The sequence below is a fragment of the Tachypleus tridentatus genome, chromosome 11, assembly GCF_004210375.1.
Source record: "Tachypleus tridentatus isolate NWPU-2018 chromosome 11, ASM421037v1, whole genome shotgun sequence".
NCBI lineage: Eukaryota > Metazoa > Arthropoda > Merostomata > Xiphosura > Limulidae > Tachypleus > Tachypleus tridentatus.
In genome coordinates this window covers 27,266,032-27,285,241 of record NC_134835.1, presented here as the reverse complement: position 1 = coordinate 27,285,241, position 19,210 = coordinate 27,266,032, and the positions used below count along the sequence as shown (strand labels likewise).

Genomic DNA, 19,210 nt, shown 5'->3' with positions numbered 1-19,210 from the left:
GCCGGTCTGTTTATATAATGTTTTCACAGAAACTAACTCTTTAAAAATTTACAGCGCTAGCAAGGCAGATGATTATAATATGCGAAACGTTATTTTAGACATTAATAAACTTATAAGTTTGCTCCAAACTTAGACTTTAAAAAATATACTACCATATAAAAAAATTACTGACCAAAACGACTAGTTTCAATAATACAATTACCACCAACAAGGCTCTGTTACCAAAACTAATTCACTGTACTCGATAATATAAATATCACCTTTCACTGTGCCGAAAAGAAATTGTTGAAAGTTATGTTTTTACTCTCATTACATAAGCACAATGTGCCTGAAAATAAACAACAAAATGACTAGAATAATATTAATGACTTCTCAGGTGGTTTCGAATATGAAGATGCGAATCTGAAAGGTCTACGTGAGGAAACTGTATCTGAGGATGTCGCTTGTAACATTTAAAAAACAAACAAACACCTACACTTACATAATTCTCATTTCAACTTATCCACGAGTGTGTTTAGAACATGTTTGGAGTTCAAGAAAAAGGCAAAATTCTGAGATACTAATAAACTCTAAACTCTCAGAAAGTACGTCAACCAGACCGTTTCGTGTTGTAAGTGTTTTCGCTCTTTTTGTTTTGTATAACAGGACTGGGAATAGCGATTTTCAAGAAATGTTAACTGCGTCAGGCAGTAATCACGTCCTTAAAACGCTTTCTGTTTTGCTCATCAGGTTATGAGGCAAATGCTTTTGCCAAATGCGAAATACATATACGAAGTATTTAAGGTTCATTTCATTATTAACCATACAACAAGATGGAAGAACAAACAGTGCCTCGTCCATCAATTCTCTCTATTACCTTTTGACAGAAGCCTCATTTGTAGGCTTCTCTGGTGAAACACAAAAGACAAGGAAAAAGTTTTACTTCCACTTGTTTAAAGCATTATAAACGATTAAAACACTTCGGAACATATGGTAAAGTAACAGACAGCAAGACAATACGTTCATAAATACTCAAATTTAAAATGAAATATTTACCTTAGACATGGATGCTATTTTGCAAATCGTTCGGTAATCGATGGCAAGGGGTGTTACTTGAATCTCCTACGTCACAATGTAGCTGCAATGTTAGGAAAAACAAAATGGCGGAACAAAATACACTAACTTTTCTGACAAAGGGAATATTTTTTCGTACTTGGAATATGTTAATCGCCAAAATTCAGCACAGGATAATTGAATTTCTTTTTTACGAACCCATTCTAATTATCTCATTAATTTTGGTGATAAAGGAGTTGAAGGACCAACAAGAATTTAAATTTTCATAAGTGTCATGACGAAGTCTAGTTCATCATTAAAACGGAAGAACCAGGTAACCATCCCAGTCTGTGAAAACTAGCAATGTGGTTGGTGGCGCTGTCATTACCGCGGCTACTTTAAATCTGAGTGATGGCAAAGTATCCAATCCGAATGGAGGGAGGTTCCACAAGTAACAACAACAACTTTATGATCAAATAAACGAAGTGAACGAAGTTTTCATTTGATGAAATGCCAGGAGAACTATTCAATGATTTTATTTGAAGGTTCTAGAAGCGACTTCTTTCTCATTCATCAGGGTTTCCACAGAAGAAGAGAACGTCTACTTTTTAGCGAAGAAGATTCTAAAATGAATTTCATACTTCAAGGTGAGTGTCGCACAATTTGGAGAAGACAGAACTCCCTCGAGAGTGGGCTAATGGTTAGATTAAGACGAAAACAAATCTGTGGAGATTCGTTAAAGTAATCTAAACTAACCCTTTACTGAAAACCTGCACATCTATAACAATTTAAATTTCGATGACCAATACTTTTCACAGAGCATGATTTTCCTTTGGTTAACCGAAGCTGCTGTTCTTGTTATTTAATTATCAAGAAAGGGTATACACGTACTTTTCACAACTTTCTGTCCGTTATAAAGTAAAACTGTTTAGTAAATCAAGTGTTGTAGTATTTTATCTAAGCGATAACGAAGCAATGAATACAGTTGTATCCAAGTATTCCAGGAATACTTTTTGATTCACAAACTGAAAAGACTAGAGATGGAATTTCGGACCAGATTGTCGCGAAAATTAATAGTAAACAGTTTATGATATAAATGAAAAAAATTAAAACATTAATTAAAAGGAGTAAAGCACACTCCATTTCTGTTGTTGTTTTGAATTAAGCACAAAGCTACACAATGGGCTATCTGTGCTCTGCCCACCAGGGGTATCGAAACCCGGATTTTAGTGTTGTAAGTCCGCAGACATGCCGCTGAGCCACTGGGAGCCCCTCCGTTTTTGATACGAATTCTGTTTGTCTTTAGAAAAACAAACAAATAGAAAAACAAAAGATATATTAATGTGTAATCGCATGACACACAAATTTTTCTTTTAAAGTTAGCCGAAGTTTAACTAGTTCGTGCGCCCAGTTTTTGCATTAGGTCACATTCATGTGCCAACATGTGTGTCCATTAATTCAGTATCTTATAATAATTAATGAATCACAATTTTACCTTACGTCTCAGACGAGGTATGTAATATGAGAGAGACACATAATTCGTGCTGTTAACATATGTCTGTTTGATGTCTTGGCAACAGTAGGCTTAACGTCTAAAGGTAAGAGTTTATGGTCAAATTGATGGAACTGACCACACAGCTTATATTTTTTAAACTCATATTTAGAAAACACGTTGTATGAATGATCTGTCAAAATGCAAGGAAGGGCATTGAATTTTTTTGAAATTCTAGTTTGCGCCATCTAGTGGTTACTTAAAGATTGCTGTTTCAAATGTTATACATATAGAATCCTAATCACAGTATCCATATCCAAACACATACTAAAGTAGCCATACATATTGTGAACTCGCTTGGAAATCTCATTAGCTTATAAGAAAACAAACTTCTCCTCGATGGACACTTGGGCGGCCGGTCACTGTTTCACACTTGTTCCCTTTTCCTTCTGTAAGTATTAATGGACTTTTATTTATAAATATAAAGCCTGACTCAACTGGTATTTCTGAGATCCACCTTTACCATTTCTGTATAAACCGTGAAGTAATAGCAAATATTAGGCCTAACTCTATAATCTCACCTGAAGAATGACGCGCTTTATAATTTGTGCTTTGAAATTGACGCGAGCACTTCAAATTAATGTCCTGGTCTCATCAACCAACACCACAAAATACTTCCATGATGAAAACGATTTATCGTTTATATCGTTAAATAGAAAATGTGCCAATAATTGGCTGCTCTCCTCAGACTAATTTTTAACTTTTAAATTATGCTCTGTCTAGAAAACTCTATACTTAAAGTATTTATAATAACAGAAAGACTCAACATTCGAACGATATGAATATGGATGCGTTAGAATACAATAAGCAACAGAACCAGAAAAGAAGGTATAATTACATTATACTAATATATACACTTTCTACTCAGTCGATTGTAACAACACATAAAATATTTCTAAATTAGCCGTGTTTATTTTTTTAAGTTTTTTTATATGTTTGATTTTTTAAGCCCAAAGTTACACAATAGAATTTATTTGCGTTATAAGTCCTCCAGTTTACCACTCAGCCACCATGGACTGCTTTGTTAAGAGATAATATATCAGATCTGAAAGTTCAGGCCAAATGGAATGATGTTATTTTGTGTGTGTGTTTTCTCTGTAAAATAATTTCACTTTTTTGCTCTTATGAAAACCGAAACAGATACCTAAATTGCATTTTTTAGTGAAGTGAGTTTTGAATTATGTGTAATAACATATTTTTGTTAAGTTTCACAAAACAAAACCAAAAACTGTTTTATGAAATTATATGGAGCATTACACCGTTGTGCTGAATGGATATGAAAGACACTTAGCATATCTTTCTCAAACATAATCATTTCGAAGACAAACCCAATTACAGACGTTTCTCAATAATATCCTTCCGCCATCTTCCTCACGAAACTCTTCAGACGATTTCGTTCTGAAATAAACAATAAATTAGCCTATTAATTAACAAACCAATCACTGCACACCTTACACCCTGCACTTCAGATACGTTTCTCTATAACATATTACACATAGCAACTGCACTGATACATTTAATATTCTTAGCTTTTCCACAGTATCATTTGTATTTAGTTTAATTTTGAACAGGAAGTCGTTTAATATTTTCCAGTTTGGTGAGGTCCATTTCCATGGAAACAGCACGTTACCACTTATTAAACAATGTGTTTTATCCCTAAAGTTTGATAGTTCATAGCACGGGTCAATGTTTTCTGCCTCATGAATTATGTTCGGTTGAAAACCATTTTGAGAATTGTTAGATATAAGTTGTAAAAACAAAATAAAAAACAATTATATTATGTAATTCTTGAAACCCGCTTGAAATAAAACTTTTAACACTTTCATTGATAGGTAGTGAACAACGTTTCGTCTTTTCTAGGTCACTTTCAGGTTAACAAAGTGTTAACAAGTTGTTCTCTGCTTATCTATAAAAGTGTTAATACCTATACCAACCGTTCTGAGATACAAATATATAGTGTATCCCAGGATGTGGTTATTCAGGGAAGCCAAGGAAACAAATATATAGTTTAATACCAAGTTCGAGTTACGCAGACACACACACACACACATATATATATAGTTTAATACCAAGTACGAGTTATGCAGACACACACATATATATATATATATAGTTTAATACCAAGTACGAGTTATGCAGACACACATATATATATATACAGTTTAATACCAAGTACGAGTTATGCAGACACACATATATATATATAGTTTAATACCAAGTACGAGTTATGCACACAAGTTTAATACCAAGTAGAGTTATGCAGACACACATATATATATATAGTTTAATACCAAGTTAATGAGTTATATATATATAGTTTAATACCAAGTACGAGTTATGCAGACACACATATATATATAGTTTAATACCAAGTACGAGTTATGCAGACACACATATATATATATATATAGTTTAATACCAAGTACGAGTTATGCAGACACACATTATATATATAGTTTAATACCAAGTACGAGTTATGCAGACACACACCAAGTACGAGTTATGCAGACACATATATATATATAGTTTAATACCAAGTACGAGTTATGCAGACACACATATATATATATATAGTTTAATACCAAGTACGAGTTATGCAGACACATATATATATATATATATAGTTTAATACCAAGTACGAGTTATGCAGACACACATATATATATAGTTTAATACCAAGTACGAGTTATGCAGACACACATATATATATATATATAGTTTACTACCAAGTACGAGTTATGCAGACACACATATATATATATATAGTTTAATACCAAGTACGAGTTATGCAGACACACACATATATATATATAGTTTAATACCAAGTACGAGTTATGCAGACACATATATATAGTTTAATACCAAGTACGAGTTATGCAGACACACATATATATATAGTTAATACCAAGTACGAGTTATGCAGACACACATATATATATATATAGTTTAATACCAAGTACGAGTTATGCAGACACACATATATATATATAGTTTAATACCAAGTACGAGTTATGCAGACACACATATATATATAGTTTAATACCAAGTACGAGTTATGCAGACACACATATATATATATAGTTTAATACCAAGTACGAGTTATGCAGACACACATATATATATATAGTTTAATACCAAGTACGAGTTATGCAGACACACATATATATATATAGTTTAATACCAAGTACGAGTTATGCAGACACACATATATATATATATAGTTTAATACCAAGTACGAGTTATGCAGACACACATATATATACAAGTACGAGTTATGCAGACACATATATATAGTTTAATACCAAGTACGAGTTATGCAGACACACATATATATATATATAGTTTAATACCAAGTACGAGTTATGCAGACACACATATATATATATAGTTTAATACCAAGTACGAGTTATGCAGACACACATATATATATATAGTTTAATACCAAGTACGAGTTATGCAGACACACATATATATATATAGTTTAATACCAAGTACGAGTTATGCAGACACACATATATATATATATAGTTTAATACCAAGTACGAGTTATGCAGAAATACATATATATATAGTTTAATACCAAGTACGAGTTATGCAGAAATACATATATATATAGTTTAATACCAAGTACGAGTTATGCAGACACACACATATATATATAGTTTAATACCAAGTACGAGTTATGCAGACACACATATATATATATATAGTTTAATACCAAGTACGAGTTATGCAGACACACATATATATATATATAGTTTAATACCAAGTACGAGTTATGCAGACACACATATATATATAATATATATGGATTATCTTAAGATAATCTGATATCTGATTATCTTAAGATAGTCTGATTTAGTCACAAGGTCACAAGTCGTTATTAGGTGAATTATATTAAGGATACTGATTTGGTTACAAGTCGTTGTTAGGATAGATTATATTAAGGATACTGATTTGGTTACAAGTCGTTGTTAGGGTGGATTGTATTAAGGATACTGTTTTGGTCACTAGGCCTTGTTTGGATGGATTATATTAAGAATACTGATTTAATCACAAGTCGTTGTTAGGGTGGATTGTATTAAGGATACTAATTTGGTTACAAGTCGTTGTTAGAATAGATTATATTAAGGATACTGATTTGGTTACAAGTCGTTGTTAGGGTGGATTATATTAAGGATACTGATTTGGTTACAAGTCGTTGTTAGGATGGATTATATTAAGGATACTGATTTGGTTACAAGTCGTTGTTAGGGTGGATTATATTAAGGATACTGATTTGGTCACAAGGCCTTGTTAGAATGGATTGTATTAAGGATACTGATTTGGTTACAAGTCGTTGTTAGGGTAGATTGTATTAAGGATACTGATTTGGTTACGAGACGTTGTTAGGGTGGATTAGATTAAGGATACTGTTTTGGTCACTAGGCCTTGTTAGGATGGATTATATTAAGGATACTGATTTGGTTACAAGACGTTGTAGGGTGGATTAGATTGAGAATACTGTTTTGGTCACTAGGCCTTGTTAGGATGGATTTTATATATATGTATATAATATATTATATACATTTAGGGCTAAGCTAAAGTTCGTAAACTGACGAAAACGTATGAGCTTTTAATTTTAATTTAAGTCGAAAATATCGTTTACAGCGAGGGCACGCAACTGACAAAACAAAGTTTTCTGACGTTGATATATAAGAACGAATATCAGATATATTGTTACATTTGTTGCTCTCTATTGTTCTGTTTTGCAACACAAGAATTTAATGTCTTCTCAAACGTATATTGTATTCTGTAATGGCCAACTAATTCAATATGAGGCGTTACGGTATTAAAACAGCGAGTTGTTTTCTTGTTGTGTTGGAAAGCTCAAGTGGAAGTGTTAGAGCTTTTTGATAACATTAAACTGATTAGAAGAGACTCGTTGTATTGTTTCCTGTAAAGAGAGCCCGACGGATCGAAACGGTAGTTTTATATTTTAAATTAAAGACGTTCACACGAGCTTGTCACATAAAAGCTTTTACACAAATAAGACAGCTTAAATATGCAGACGTATTCCACGGTTGTTAAGTATGCAACATGCAACGCTCTGTGGAACAAGGAGATCAGGTTTTTATTATTATTTATGCACCAAAAGATAACTTTGTGTCAAAATACGGGAGGGGGGACATTCTGTCAGTTCATTATGAATCAGAAAGGAATATAAATTGTGAAGTCCAGTGAAGTTCAAGGGTAAGTACTAACGAATATTTTTTTTAGGGGGTCTTAGTTGTTATGTTTCTATTTCTATCATAAATCAACTGGTATTTACTGCATTATAACGCCCCTATACTATACGTAAGTTTGTTTTTTCGGACTTTTTTAGATGCATACCTAGTACTTAATATTTTAAGTATGATTCTCTTTGTTGTTGTTTTGAAGACTTATATTTTTATTTGACTATTGGTCTGGTAATAATTTAAAATTCGTTTTTCTTATTTTGTATAAAAAAGGTGTGTCTTTATCAGATATATATATTTTTTTCTGCGTGAATTATAATTACATTTATAATTCCAGAATTTGTGGAGCGTCTAGACATTGTACTAGCACGTGCCTTCGCACGTGAAATACATTTCTCGGATTTTTAATAAATAAAATGCAATAAATTCATTTTTTTTTACTCCCATCAGTGATAAGCCTTTTTACGGTATTTACGAATAACTTTAGGTTTAATTTTTCACCGTCAGGGGATCTTGACTTTCAGTTAATAAAGTTTTTAATTTCGTGTGTCAGAATATTGTCGACGTCTTTTTTTTCTCTCTCTCTCTCTGTTTTCTGGAAATGTCAGGAGCTTTCTCTGTTTCAATAAATCACGAGAGCGGCTGTCATACATATAACATTATATCCACTACATTAAGGTGACCTCTGTACCGAACAGGTTTTTTTTTTTTTTATTCCACACAATTCTATGTCACTTAGATAAGATTGTAATAGGACTAGTGCCTCCAAGTATGCGTACAATTATGGCGATTATTCAAAACTGCATTCTTTTTAGTCATCAAGTAGCAAGAGCGACAGAAAAAGCCGTAACTATAGCAACTTTCCAACCGGACCAATCACATGCTGCAATAAATCGTAATAATATATCTGTTTAACGTTCGCCTTTCTTTAATCTTGTCTAACAAAATAAAATAAGAACACGTGTATGGAGTTTACATCCTGACAAACAGTTTATACGCACATGTCTGAATTTTAGAAAAGTCCCTAAGATTTGGTTATTTATTTTGAAAGTTTTATTCAAATCAACTCATTTTTGTTTTGTTTCAGTTTCGCGCAAAACTAATCGAAAATTACCCGCGTTAGCCATTCATGCTTTAAAGTGATTAGAGGTGAGGCAGCTAGACAACACTATCCACCGCCAACTCTCGCGCTACCTTATTATCAGCGACTAGTAAGACTGACTGAAACATTATAACGGTTCCACGGTTGAAAGGCCAAACATGTTTGGTGTGATGGGGATTCGAACCCGCAACCCTCAAATTACGAGTCGATCGCCCTAACCAGTATGTTCAGTGATGGGACTGGAACCTGTCAAAGCGCTTTAAGAAATACTTTGTTCGGAAATACTGAACACAATTATTGTTCAGAAAACAAGACATCCAATGTTACTTTCTGCAATACATCTAATAACACAAGGAGGTGGTGTAATAACGTTTAGTGTATTTTAATACATTCAAAAACAGACACAAAACAAACAAATGACATAAAATAAAAATATTGTTAGTGTCATCGATGTATTTGTTTGGCGACATTCTATGGCATGTGTTAAAACGAAAACAACACTTCATCAATTGACACATTTTTGAAACATCAAGATATGATTTCTTTGTTTTGAATTTCGCGCTAAGCTACTCGAGAGCTGTCTGCGCTAGCCGTCCCTAATTCAGCAGTGTAAGACAAGAAGGAAGACAGCTAGTCATCACCACCCACCGCCAACTCTCGGGCTACTCTTTTGCCACCCAATAGTGGGATTGACCGTCACATTATAACGTCCTCACGGCTGAAAGGGAAAGCTTGTTTGGTGTGACGGGGATTCGAACCTGCGACCCTCGGATTTCGAGTCGAATGCCTTAATCACGTGGCCATGCCGGGGCCTTCAAGAGATAAAACTATTATTACCGTTGTCTTTCAGTAATTAAACTTAACGTTTTAAAAATCAATTCTACTCTAAAAAAAATAATCAAATTACTGAAATTAATACGTATTTTGTTTTTCATTAACCTGTAATATAAAAATAAAGTTTCGTACACTGAACAATTTGTAATTAACGACAAAGATACACATGGGCTATCTGTGCTCTGCCCACTACGGGTATCAAAACCCGGTTTTTGGCGTTGTAAGTCCGTAGACATGCCGCTGTGTCACTGGGGTCACTCTGAAAGAAAGAGTGTCATAAAATGTATTTGTGATTAGATAGATAACTATTCTTATAACTATTCTCGAAATTTTTGTTTGCAGTTTAATTGAGCCTTTGAAAATATTTTGTTTCTACAATGAAACGGCAAGAACTTTCTTTGTTTCGTTTTGCACTCGTTGTTAGTGAATTCGACCTCTATAAAAGGAATATGGGCAAAGGTCACGTGCTATGGTTGAAATACAACGTGCTGTACGTTACACGTAATCAAAGTAAACTTGGTCAGAAACGGATCTGTGGCTCCGCCCACTTGCGGGTATAATTCATCATGTTCCTTCAAATAAAACAGAAGTGCTAGTATCTGAATACAGCATGTGAAAAAAATAACAAAAACCGTAAAGTGTACTTTACCGCTGCGGCTCTTGTTCGAAGAAAGCGTGTTCGTGTTGTGGCTCGATCAGAAAATGAGGCAGCAGCAGAAATCCTTGGCTTGTCAAGATAGCTCAGACACCCGATGCATTTTCAATTAGGGCTATTCAGAGTCGTCGAACATACCCTACTTTCAGAACAAAAAGGTATGCAATTAAGACGCCCTCTTGTATCGTCACTATGTATATACTGGTATATAATTCACATTTTCAACATAATTTAATTAGGACTAACATATATTGTTCCACAATGAGTTTATACACACATAAACAACATAGAATCAAGTTACAAAATCAATATATATTTTTACAACGTCTTCACATTTCTGTTTAGACGTTTAATAATTTTAAAAGTAAAATCAACATTAAAATGACAGCTAAACAACTTGATATTTCTGTAAAGTTTATAATCAGATCTTTCCAAATGTCCTCTTTTTTCATGGAGTGTGTTTGGAGTATATTACATGTGCAACTGTAATAAAGTTAGTAAATACAGACAATAGTTTAGAAGCTCCGTTGCTTTGATTCATTTGTTTGAAACTACAACACAAATGAGTTTCAAAGTATATCATCTTTGTTCCCATAAACGACCAGTGATCGTACATTTGATCCGTTTTTAAATACTTTCTCGTGTTATTGTTACTCGAAAATTATGTAAAAACTCTTGTAGTCAAAAACTAGGGTTAGCAATTCCAGCGTTTCGGTTCGCTTTCTCATGACTCACGTAAATAATCGATTTAAGATATATCATTGTTTTATTGTTGTTTTTACAATTTTAACTGTGATGCTTTATATTTTATTATCTAAGCGTAAGTAAATCAAAAATGAATAGATGTCCTCGGTGGATCAGATGTAAGTGTATAGACTCTGAACGTTAAAATCCTGTGTTCGATTCACTGCAGTGGACATAACACAGATAGCCCATTGTAGAGCTTTAAGCTACAAAACACAATACAATAATAAAAAGATAGCTTTAAAATGTCTCATTAGTTTCGTTTGATCCGTAGGAGAAGTATTGATTGTGTACTTTCATTAAACAAATAATAAGATATATTTTTCAGTTTATTCTAAGTGTTACGGGTTTCAGGTTAAATTTTTAATCTTCGCTAAAATGTTTACTGTGATTAAAAGTATCACTGATAATCAGAATATCTCTTTCTTAATCATTAGTTAAACTGACCTCGTCAGATTCACCGACGTATTAAAACTATATATTGTCTAAGTTAAGTTGGACTCTCCTCCAACTGCAGGAGAGCACGTTATATATTTTTATCTCATCCATTCGTTTTGCAGCTCAATACGACATTCATATTCCTACAATAGTAAGATTATCGAGTAGGCACCCACCACTATTTGAACCACAAGGTTGCGTGCACGTATTTATACGTTTGTCCATGCACAGCTAGAGCTCACCAAGCAGTTATTTGTCTTTATACAAGAATGGCAGATTTTCTAGCACCATTCTATTACTTATGCGCCACCACGCACCATGATAACGTTTCACTGCTGACCCCTTCATCCTGAGAGAAACGTTAGATTTATATCTAGATTGGTATTCTACAAATAATTGACGTAAGTAATAATAATAATAAAAAACGACAAGACACCGAATGGCCTTTTTCTGACAGATACCTTAAAGGGCATTAGATATAAGGTTTACTTATAGACCCCCCCCCTTCTGCTTTGTGTTTAAGACATTTTAGTCGCTCCAAGTATCAATGAATCAAATTTAGAAAAGTCTTCTTCACATGTAAGTTTTTCCTGGAACATGTGCATACCATAAATGGTGTTAAAAACGTTAAGTGGATTGCATTTTATATAAGTGTGAACACCATTTCTCTTTTTATTAGTACATTCATCATTCCTCTCACGTGCAGATGTGTGTTTTTTATAGTTTGGCAGCATGTATTTTCTTACATGCTTGGACTGGTAATTGCCACTATGTACACCATTCGCAAAATGATGTAGAAGGGCAAAGTAAAAACAGTTTCTATTAATTAAGTAATTTTTATGCACACATCAGATAACAGAAGAAACTACACATTAAAGAACTGTGCAGTAACAGCTTTTGTTTTGCCTACGAAGTCCCACAAACATATCAAAGATCAGGTAATTCACTTTACAAACAAGAACTGATTCATACGAAAGAAAGGGAAAAAATATCTCATATTAGCTTATCTTTATACCATCTCGTGTATTTAATAACTTTTGTAACCTCGTTAAATATGTTTTTAAAAGATACAATAAAATATCAAGACCTTTCTATTACGGTCTATAAAAATATCTCAATGTTTTTGGTTATGTAAAGAATTGTAACAGAGCGTCCTCTGTATTATATTATTTAAAAAAAAAAAACTTATTTTTTTGTCCACTGTATTACACTGTTTTTTGATAAAGCTGTATTTTTTGTCTCAACGTTTCGGTTACATTTACATTAATAATTGCGTTTTTTAAACGGAACGTATTTTACTTAATGTTAAAAACACTGTGACCTCTGACATTTCACATCCGTCTAATTCTTTATTCTAACGTTTACTAGAAATTATGTGATTGTGTGTGTTTATTGTCTGTGTAAAAAAAATTAAAAGAATAATTTCGATAAAGAAATAATGATGCTGTATGGATTATTCTGTTCGTTCTATCCTAATACATGCCATTCTTTCTCTTACTATTATTAAGGTTGGACTTATTATAACTTCCACTGACATTTATTTACTGGATATAGATATCACTTGTTGGGATAAGTGGAAGATTTCTTTCGTCTTAACCATTTAACCTTTTTTACACGTTCACATACTTAACCACGTTACCAGGTTTTAAAGTTTCAACCAAACATTCTAGCGCATAAAGAAACTCAATAGAATATTAGTTTTTTCTTATTTCCCAATATTTCTTTTATTCATTTTCCATTCACCTATCAAGATAACCCACTAAATATATCAGTAATTAGTATCAGAAAAATCACAACCTATGTTTTGTTAATGTTCATTTTGTCCTATGTAATTCGTGGTTTATAAATGGGGTTTATATACATACTGTTTTTTTATGTATTAATGATGTTACTTGAACTTGTCTTTTGTTTTTCTTATAGATGAGATTAACTGGAGTTTATATGTACATTTGGTTCTTTTGTTTTTGTTTTTAATAAATCAGATTAATCAGAAAGTTTCCTTCTTACCATCCAAGCAAGACTGATGATATAAGTCTCACAGACTTGATCAGACTATTAAAACGTTTTCTTGGTATTTTAAGACTGGAAACTTTCTCGTTCAAATTTGCACTTACTTTGAATAGAAAGTTATCGAACATTTATTAGGAATGAAACACGTGCTCCACCTTAAAGTTTTGTGTCATGTTTGCAAAATTTTCGTCTTTTCCAGTTTCTTCGTTTCTTGATTGTTCAGTTTCTTTCTTTCCTGAAATACTTTTGATCAAGTTAAGTTTTCATACAAATATAATGATATTCATCCATAAAATTTCTTAAGGATTAATACTAAGTGCTTAGAATAAATCAAATTTATTTCAATGGAAAAGAGGAGTTACAACAAAGTATAAAGGATGAAACTTTGCCTAAACAATCTAACAAAAGATAAAGGAGTCAAATATTTTGAATGTCCCATATTTCACTTACACTTAATAGCAACTACTTGTTATGATATCCTTAAAAAAATAGTCAAGCTGTCAGCGCTGTTAATAGAAAATTTCATGTCTGTAAAATATTAAATGTTTTATGTAACTATTTTTTCAATGTCACTAGGCCAGAAAATCTCTGATAAACCAAAAGAAGACACTTCAGAGGGTGAGGATACACCTGGATGATGAGGAAAAATGAATTGGAAATGATTGTGAAGATTTTGGTAGTGAGCGAATTTTAGATTGTTTGGGTCTAATATTTGACAATAATGTTCGAGACTTTTTAAGCTATTCAATTTGTTCATTATTATGCCTTTTTAAGGTATTTTTTTGTAATTGTAAGGACTTTTATGTTTCAGTCAAACTAAAGTACTTATAACTGCAGTTTTTATAGGCCATGAACCACTGTCAAGTTTTAATGTTTTTAGTCTTTCAAGGAAATAAGATAAAGTGTGTAATATTTCTGATTATGTTCTTGCTTATTCCTATGCAACTGAAAACTGGTGATGGTAGCGCCGCCTATTGTGAGCTAATTCGCGGGTTATTATTTGAAGTTACTGGTCACAAAAGTAGCAAGAACTAACCAAAGTAGGTAAACCCTGACCAATGTAAAATGTTAATATTTTTAGTCTTACTCGAACATACATAAACAAAATTAAGTGCAACTATGTAGATACAATTTTAACTTGTAACTAGCGACGTTAGCGCCGCCTACTGCCGAGCTCATTGGCAGATGAACTTGTGAAGCCATTGGTCACAATTAGTAAGGTATAAAATATAAAACCGTGATAATTTTTCAAATTTTGGTTTCTCACGAGTATCAATAAACAAAACTAAGTCTATCGAGTGCAAATATGCTGATGCCATTTTAGATTGTATCCATATAAAATTAAATATTAGTGATGGTAGCGCCGCCTACAAGAGAGATCATTTGCAGCTTATTCTTTGAAGCTATTGGTTACAAAGACAACAGGAACAGAACATAAACCTGTATCCACTGTAAAGTGTTAATATTTTTAGTTTTACACGAACATACATAAACAAAATTAAATGCAACTATGTAGATACAATTTTAACTTGTAACTAGCGACGTTAGCGCCGCCTACTGCCGAGCTCATTGGCAGATGAACTTGTGAAGTCATTGGTCACAATTAGTACGGTATAAAATATAAAACCGTGATAATTTTTCAAATTTTGGTTTCTCACGAGTATCAATAAACAAAACTAAGTCTATCGAGTGCAAATATGCTGATGCCATTTTAGATTGTATCCATATAGAATTAAATATTAGTGACGGTAGCGCCGCCTACAAGAGAGATCATTCGCAGCTTATTGTTTGAAACTATTGGTTACAAAGACAACAGGAACAGAACATAAACCTGTATCCACTGTAAAGTGTTAATATTTTTACTTTTACAAGAGTGGAGAAAATCAAGTTTAAGTCTATCGAGTGCAAATGTGCTGAGGCCATTTTAGATTTTACACCTATACGATTAAACATTTGTGACGGTAGCGCCGCCTACTAGAGAGATTAATTGCAGCTTTTTCTTTGAAACTGTTGGTCACAAACACAACAGAATCAAAGCAAAGTATATTAATCTGTAGTATTTTATCAAATATATGTATGTTTTAGACTCCTACGAGAATGGATAAGCAAGATTAGGTCTACCGAGTGCAAATATGCATACACCATTACAGATTAAAAAGTAGTGACAGTAGCGCCGCCTACTAGAAAGATCATTCGCAGCTTAATTTTTGATTGGTCATAATCTGTGAGCAGAATAAGTGAACAGTAGATAATATCAGAAGTTTCTGGAAATTTGTCTACGGTTTACGAATGGTAATTAGGCATCACAAATTAATATCAAACTTTCATTAACATATCAAAACATCAATCATACTATTATTTTGATCTGTTTCTAAATCCGCGCACAGCCACACGAGGGCTCTCTGCGTTAGCCATCCCTAATTTAGCAGCGTAAGACTAGAAGAAAGGCAGCTAGTCATCACCACCCACCGCCAACTCGTGGATTACTCTTTTACCAACCAATAGTGGGATTGACCGTAATATTATAACGCCTCCACGACTGAAAGGGCGAGCATGTTTGGTGTGACGGGGATTTGAACCTGCGACCCTCGAATTACGAGTGGAATGCTTAATCCGCCCAGCCATGCCGGACCCGATCTTATTAGAAGAGGTTACCACAATTATTATGTTATTTGTTTCGATTACCACTGACTGCCTGGTATTCTGGAGATCCTGGAACAGGTGCATATTGTTTGATACCTTATTTAACTGAGTCGTACATCGTCAGTTATACAATTTGAAAAAAAAAGAAAAAGAAACCACCTCGTTCCATTTTTGAAGTAAATTATTTAAACCAAACAAACAAAAAACGAACTGTGAGTAATTTTATTTTAAGCCTGAAAACGAACTTTTATTGTCAATTTAACACAAACAACACCGGCCAATAGCTATCGTAAAACCTCCAGTAACAACCAATCCGGGTGAATGACTGTTCAACGTATTCGCCCGGTAAAATGTACCACTAAAATTCAAAGACTAAATCGTTTTAGACTAAATCGTTTTTCTGACATCACTCGACAACCAGAACTTCGTATTGTTAAGAGAGGCATTGCTCGAAGCGTTTACGGTTTTAGCGACAAGTTTATTAGCGTATTCTAAAACGCTTGATACACTATGTACGTTCGTGCAATTACCTGATACAGAGAAAGAGTGTGTGAGCGAACTTAGAATTTTGAATCTATGGTGTTTCTTTCTGTCCCTGAGGGCCGATTCAAATTGTACTGAAGCGTTCTTTGCCTTTGTAAACTGAAAGTATTCTAATAACGCAATGAAACGTAAACACAGTGTTAATATATGTAATACTATTAGATCCCTTTCTACTCTCCTACCAGCAGACATTTACATCTCTGCTAAAAAGCGAGTTTCCATACTCATAGAGGGCAGAGCACAGAGAGCCCATTGTATAGCTCTGTACTTAATTACAAACAAACGACAAAAAAACCCCTTTTCACGTCCTCTGTATTAGCTTGTGTTGTTTTTTTATTTCGCGCAAAGCTACACGAGGGCCATCTGCACTAGCCTTCCCTAATTTAGCAGTGTAAGACTAGAGGGAAGGCAGCTAGTCATCACCACCCACCGCTAACTTTTGGGCTACTCTTTCACCAACGAATAATGAGATTGACAGTGACATTATAACGCCTCCTCGGCTAAGAAGGCGAGCGTGTTTGGTGCAACGGGGATTCGAACCCACGATCCTCAGAGTACGAGTCGAACGCCTTAACCCACCTGGCCATGCCGGACCTTTATATTAGCGTGATGATTGCAAACTTAAAAAGTTCTAGTGCATCGGATTATCAGTTGCAGTTTTATTGTACTCCATGAATATCAAAAACTACAAATACCAATGACATTATTTGACGTTTGTATAACCTCGTTTTGTTAAAATAAAATGTGTATAACCAATCACTGCTGAGAATTAAAGAAAGGTTTGTTATAATGTTTTACATTGAGGATAAATTATTTAAGAAAAGGCCTGTTATAATGTTTTACATTGAGGATAAATTATTTAAGAAAAGGCCTGTTATAATGTTTTACATTGAGGATAAATTATTTAAGAAAGGGCCTGTTATAATGTTTTACATTGAGGATAAATTATTTAAAAAAAGGTCTGTTATAATATTTTACATAGAGGATAAATTATTTAAAGAAAGGTCTGTTACAATGTTTTACACAGAGGATAAATTATTTAAAGAAAGGTCTGTTACAATGTTTTACATAGAGGATAAATTATTTAAAGAAAGGTCTGTTATAATGTTTTACATAGAGGATAAATTATTTAAAGAAAGGTCTGTTATAATGTTTTACATAGAGGATAAATTATTTAAAAAAAGGTCTGTTATAATATTTTACATAGAGGATAAATTATTTAAAGAAAGGTCTGTTACAATGTTTTACATAGAGGATAAATTATTTAAAGAAAGGTCTGTTACAATGTTTTACATAGGGGATAAATTATTTAAAGAAAGGTCTGTTACAATGTTTTACATAGAGGATAAATTATTTAAAGAAAGGTCTGTTATAATGTTTTACATAGAGGATAAATTATTTTTTGACGATAGAACATAATATTTATTTTTTGTTTGTTTTTTTATTGATAGAGTAGATGTATATTATAAATGCTATACGCCGCAAAATTTCTCGCGACAGACCTAATCCATAAAACGTAACTAATGCGTTTATTACGTGTTTGGTTATTCGCATCTGGTTCGTAACATCTCGTGTGTGAATACCTGAAGCTAAACGTATAGAGGCACAAATACATTGGAATATCAAAAAGTGTAGTTTGCTAAGATATATCAGCAAAGATACGTAAAATTAGTTTTATAAATCAATAGAAGAAAAAAAACTTTCATAACCTATGATCAGAATTAACGTTAGTTTGGTGGCCTCAGAGTATTCCATTTGTTGTAACGTGTCAACAACACAATGGGCTATCAATGCTCTGCCCAACATGGGTATCGAAACCCGAATTTTAGTGCTGTAAGCACGTAAACTTATTGTTGAACCACTAGAGCGACTAGCGTTTTGGTTTCCACAGATAGTATATTGAAATCGCAATCATGAACAGGTAAACGTGACTTAATATACACGACCGGGTATAGAACCTTTTCTGATAATTTGATCCAAAATCAAATGTTTCGATCCTACGCGGTGGGCTTTAGTTGGATACTCTTATGTCGTGAACTTGCCAGTAAAGACAAAAAATACGGAGCTGATCAAACAAAGAAAACGTTAACAAGACGAGAAAACGTAGCTAATATGATGAAGGGTTATGTAAAGCATTGACAACTGTATAGTCTCAGAGCTAGTCAGCTCAAATCACTGTTTTAGAAACCCTGGTTGTCTACATTGATAACTATGTAGTCTCAGAGCTAGTCAGCTCAAATTACTGTTTTAGAAACCCTGGTTGTCTACATTGATAACTATGTAGTCTCAGAGCTAGTCAGCTCAAATCACTGTTTTAGAAACCCTGGTTGTCTACATTGATAACTATGTAGTCTCAGAGCTAGTCAACTCAAATCACTGTTTTAGAAACCCTGGTTGTCTACATTGATAACTATGTAGTCTCAGAGCTAGTCAGCTCA

At 33.3% G+C, this 19,210-nt stretch overlaps 2 long non-coding RNA genes across 7 annotated transcripts in view; one reads left to right on the top strand and one right to left on the bottom strand.

The window, feature by feature from the left end:
* LOC143231814 (uncharacterized) overlaps window positions 1–1,542 on the bottom strand; it is a 68,891-nt gene extending 67,349 nt beyond the window's left edge. For both annotated transcript variants that reach the window (XR_013017214.1, XR_013017213.1), the window contains exon 1: window positions 1,036–1,542. This is a non-coding gene — a long non-coding RNA (uncharacterized LOC143231814). The remainder of the gene's footprint in view (window positions 1–1,035) is intronic.
* Window positions 1,529–19,210, top strand: part of LOC143231811 (uncharacterized) — a 184,050-nt gene continuing 166,368 nt past the window's right edge. For 2 of the 5 annotated variants that reach the window (XR_013017207.1, XR_013017204.1), the window contains exons 1-2: window positions 1,529–1,679; window positions 14,163–14,262. This is a non-coding gene — a long non-coding RNA (uncharacterized LOC143231811). Of the gene's footprint in view, window positions 1,680–14,162; window positions 14,268–19,210 lie in introns of those variants that run through there. The other 3 variants (XR_013017206.1, XR_013017203.1, XR_013017205.1) reach the window with 2 other exon arrangements.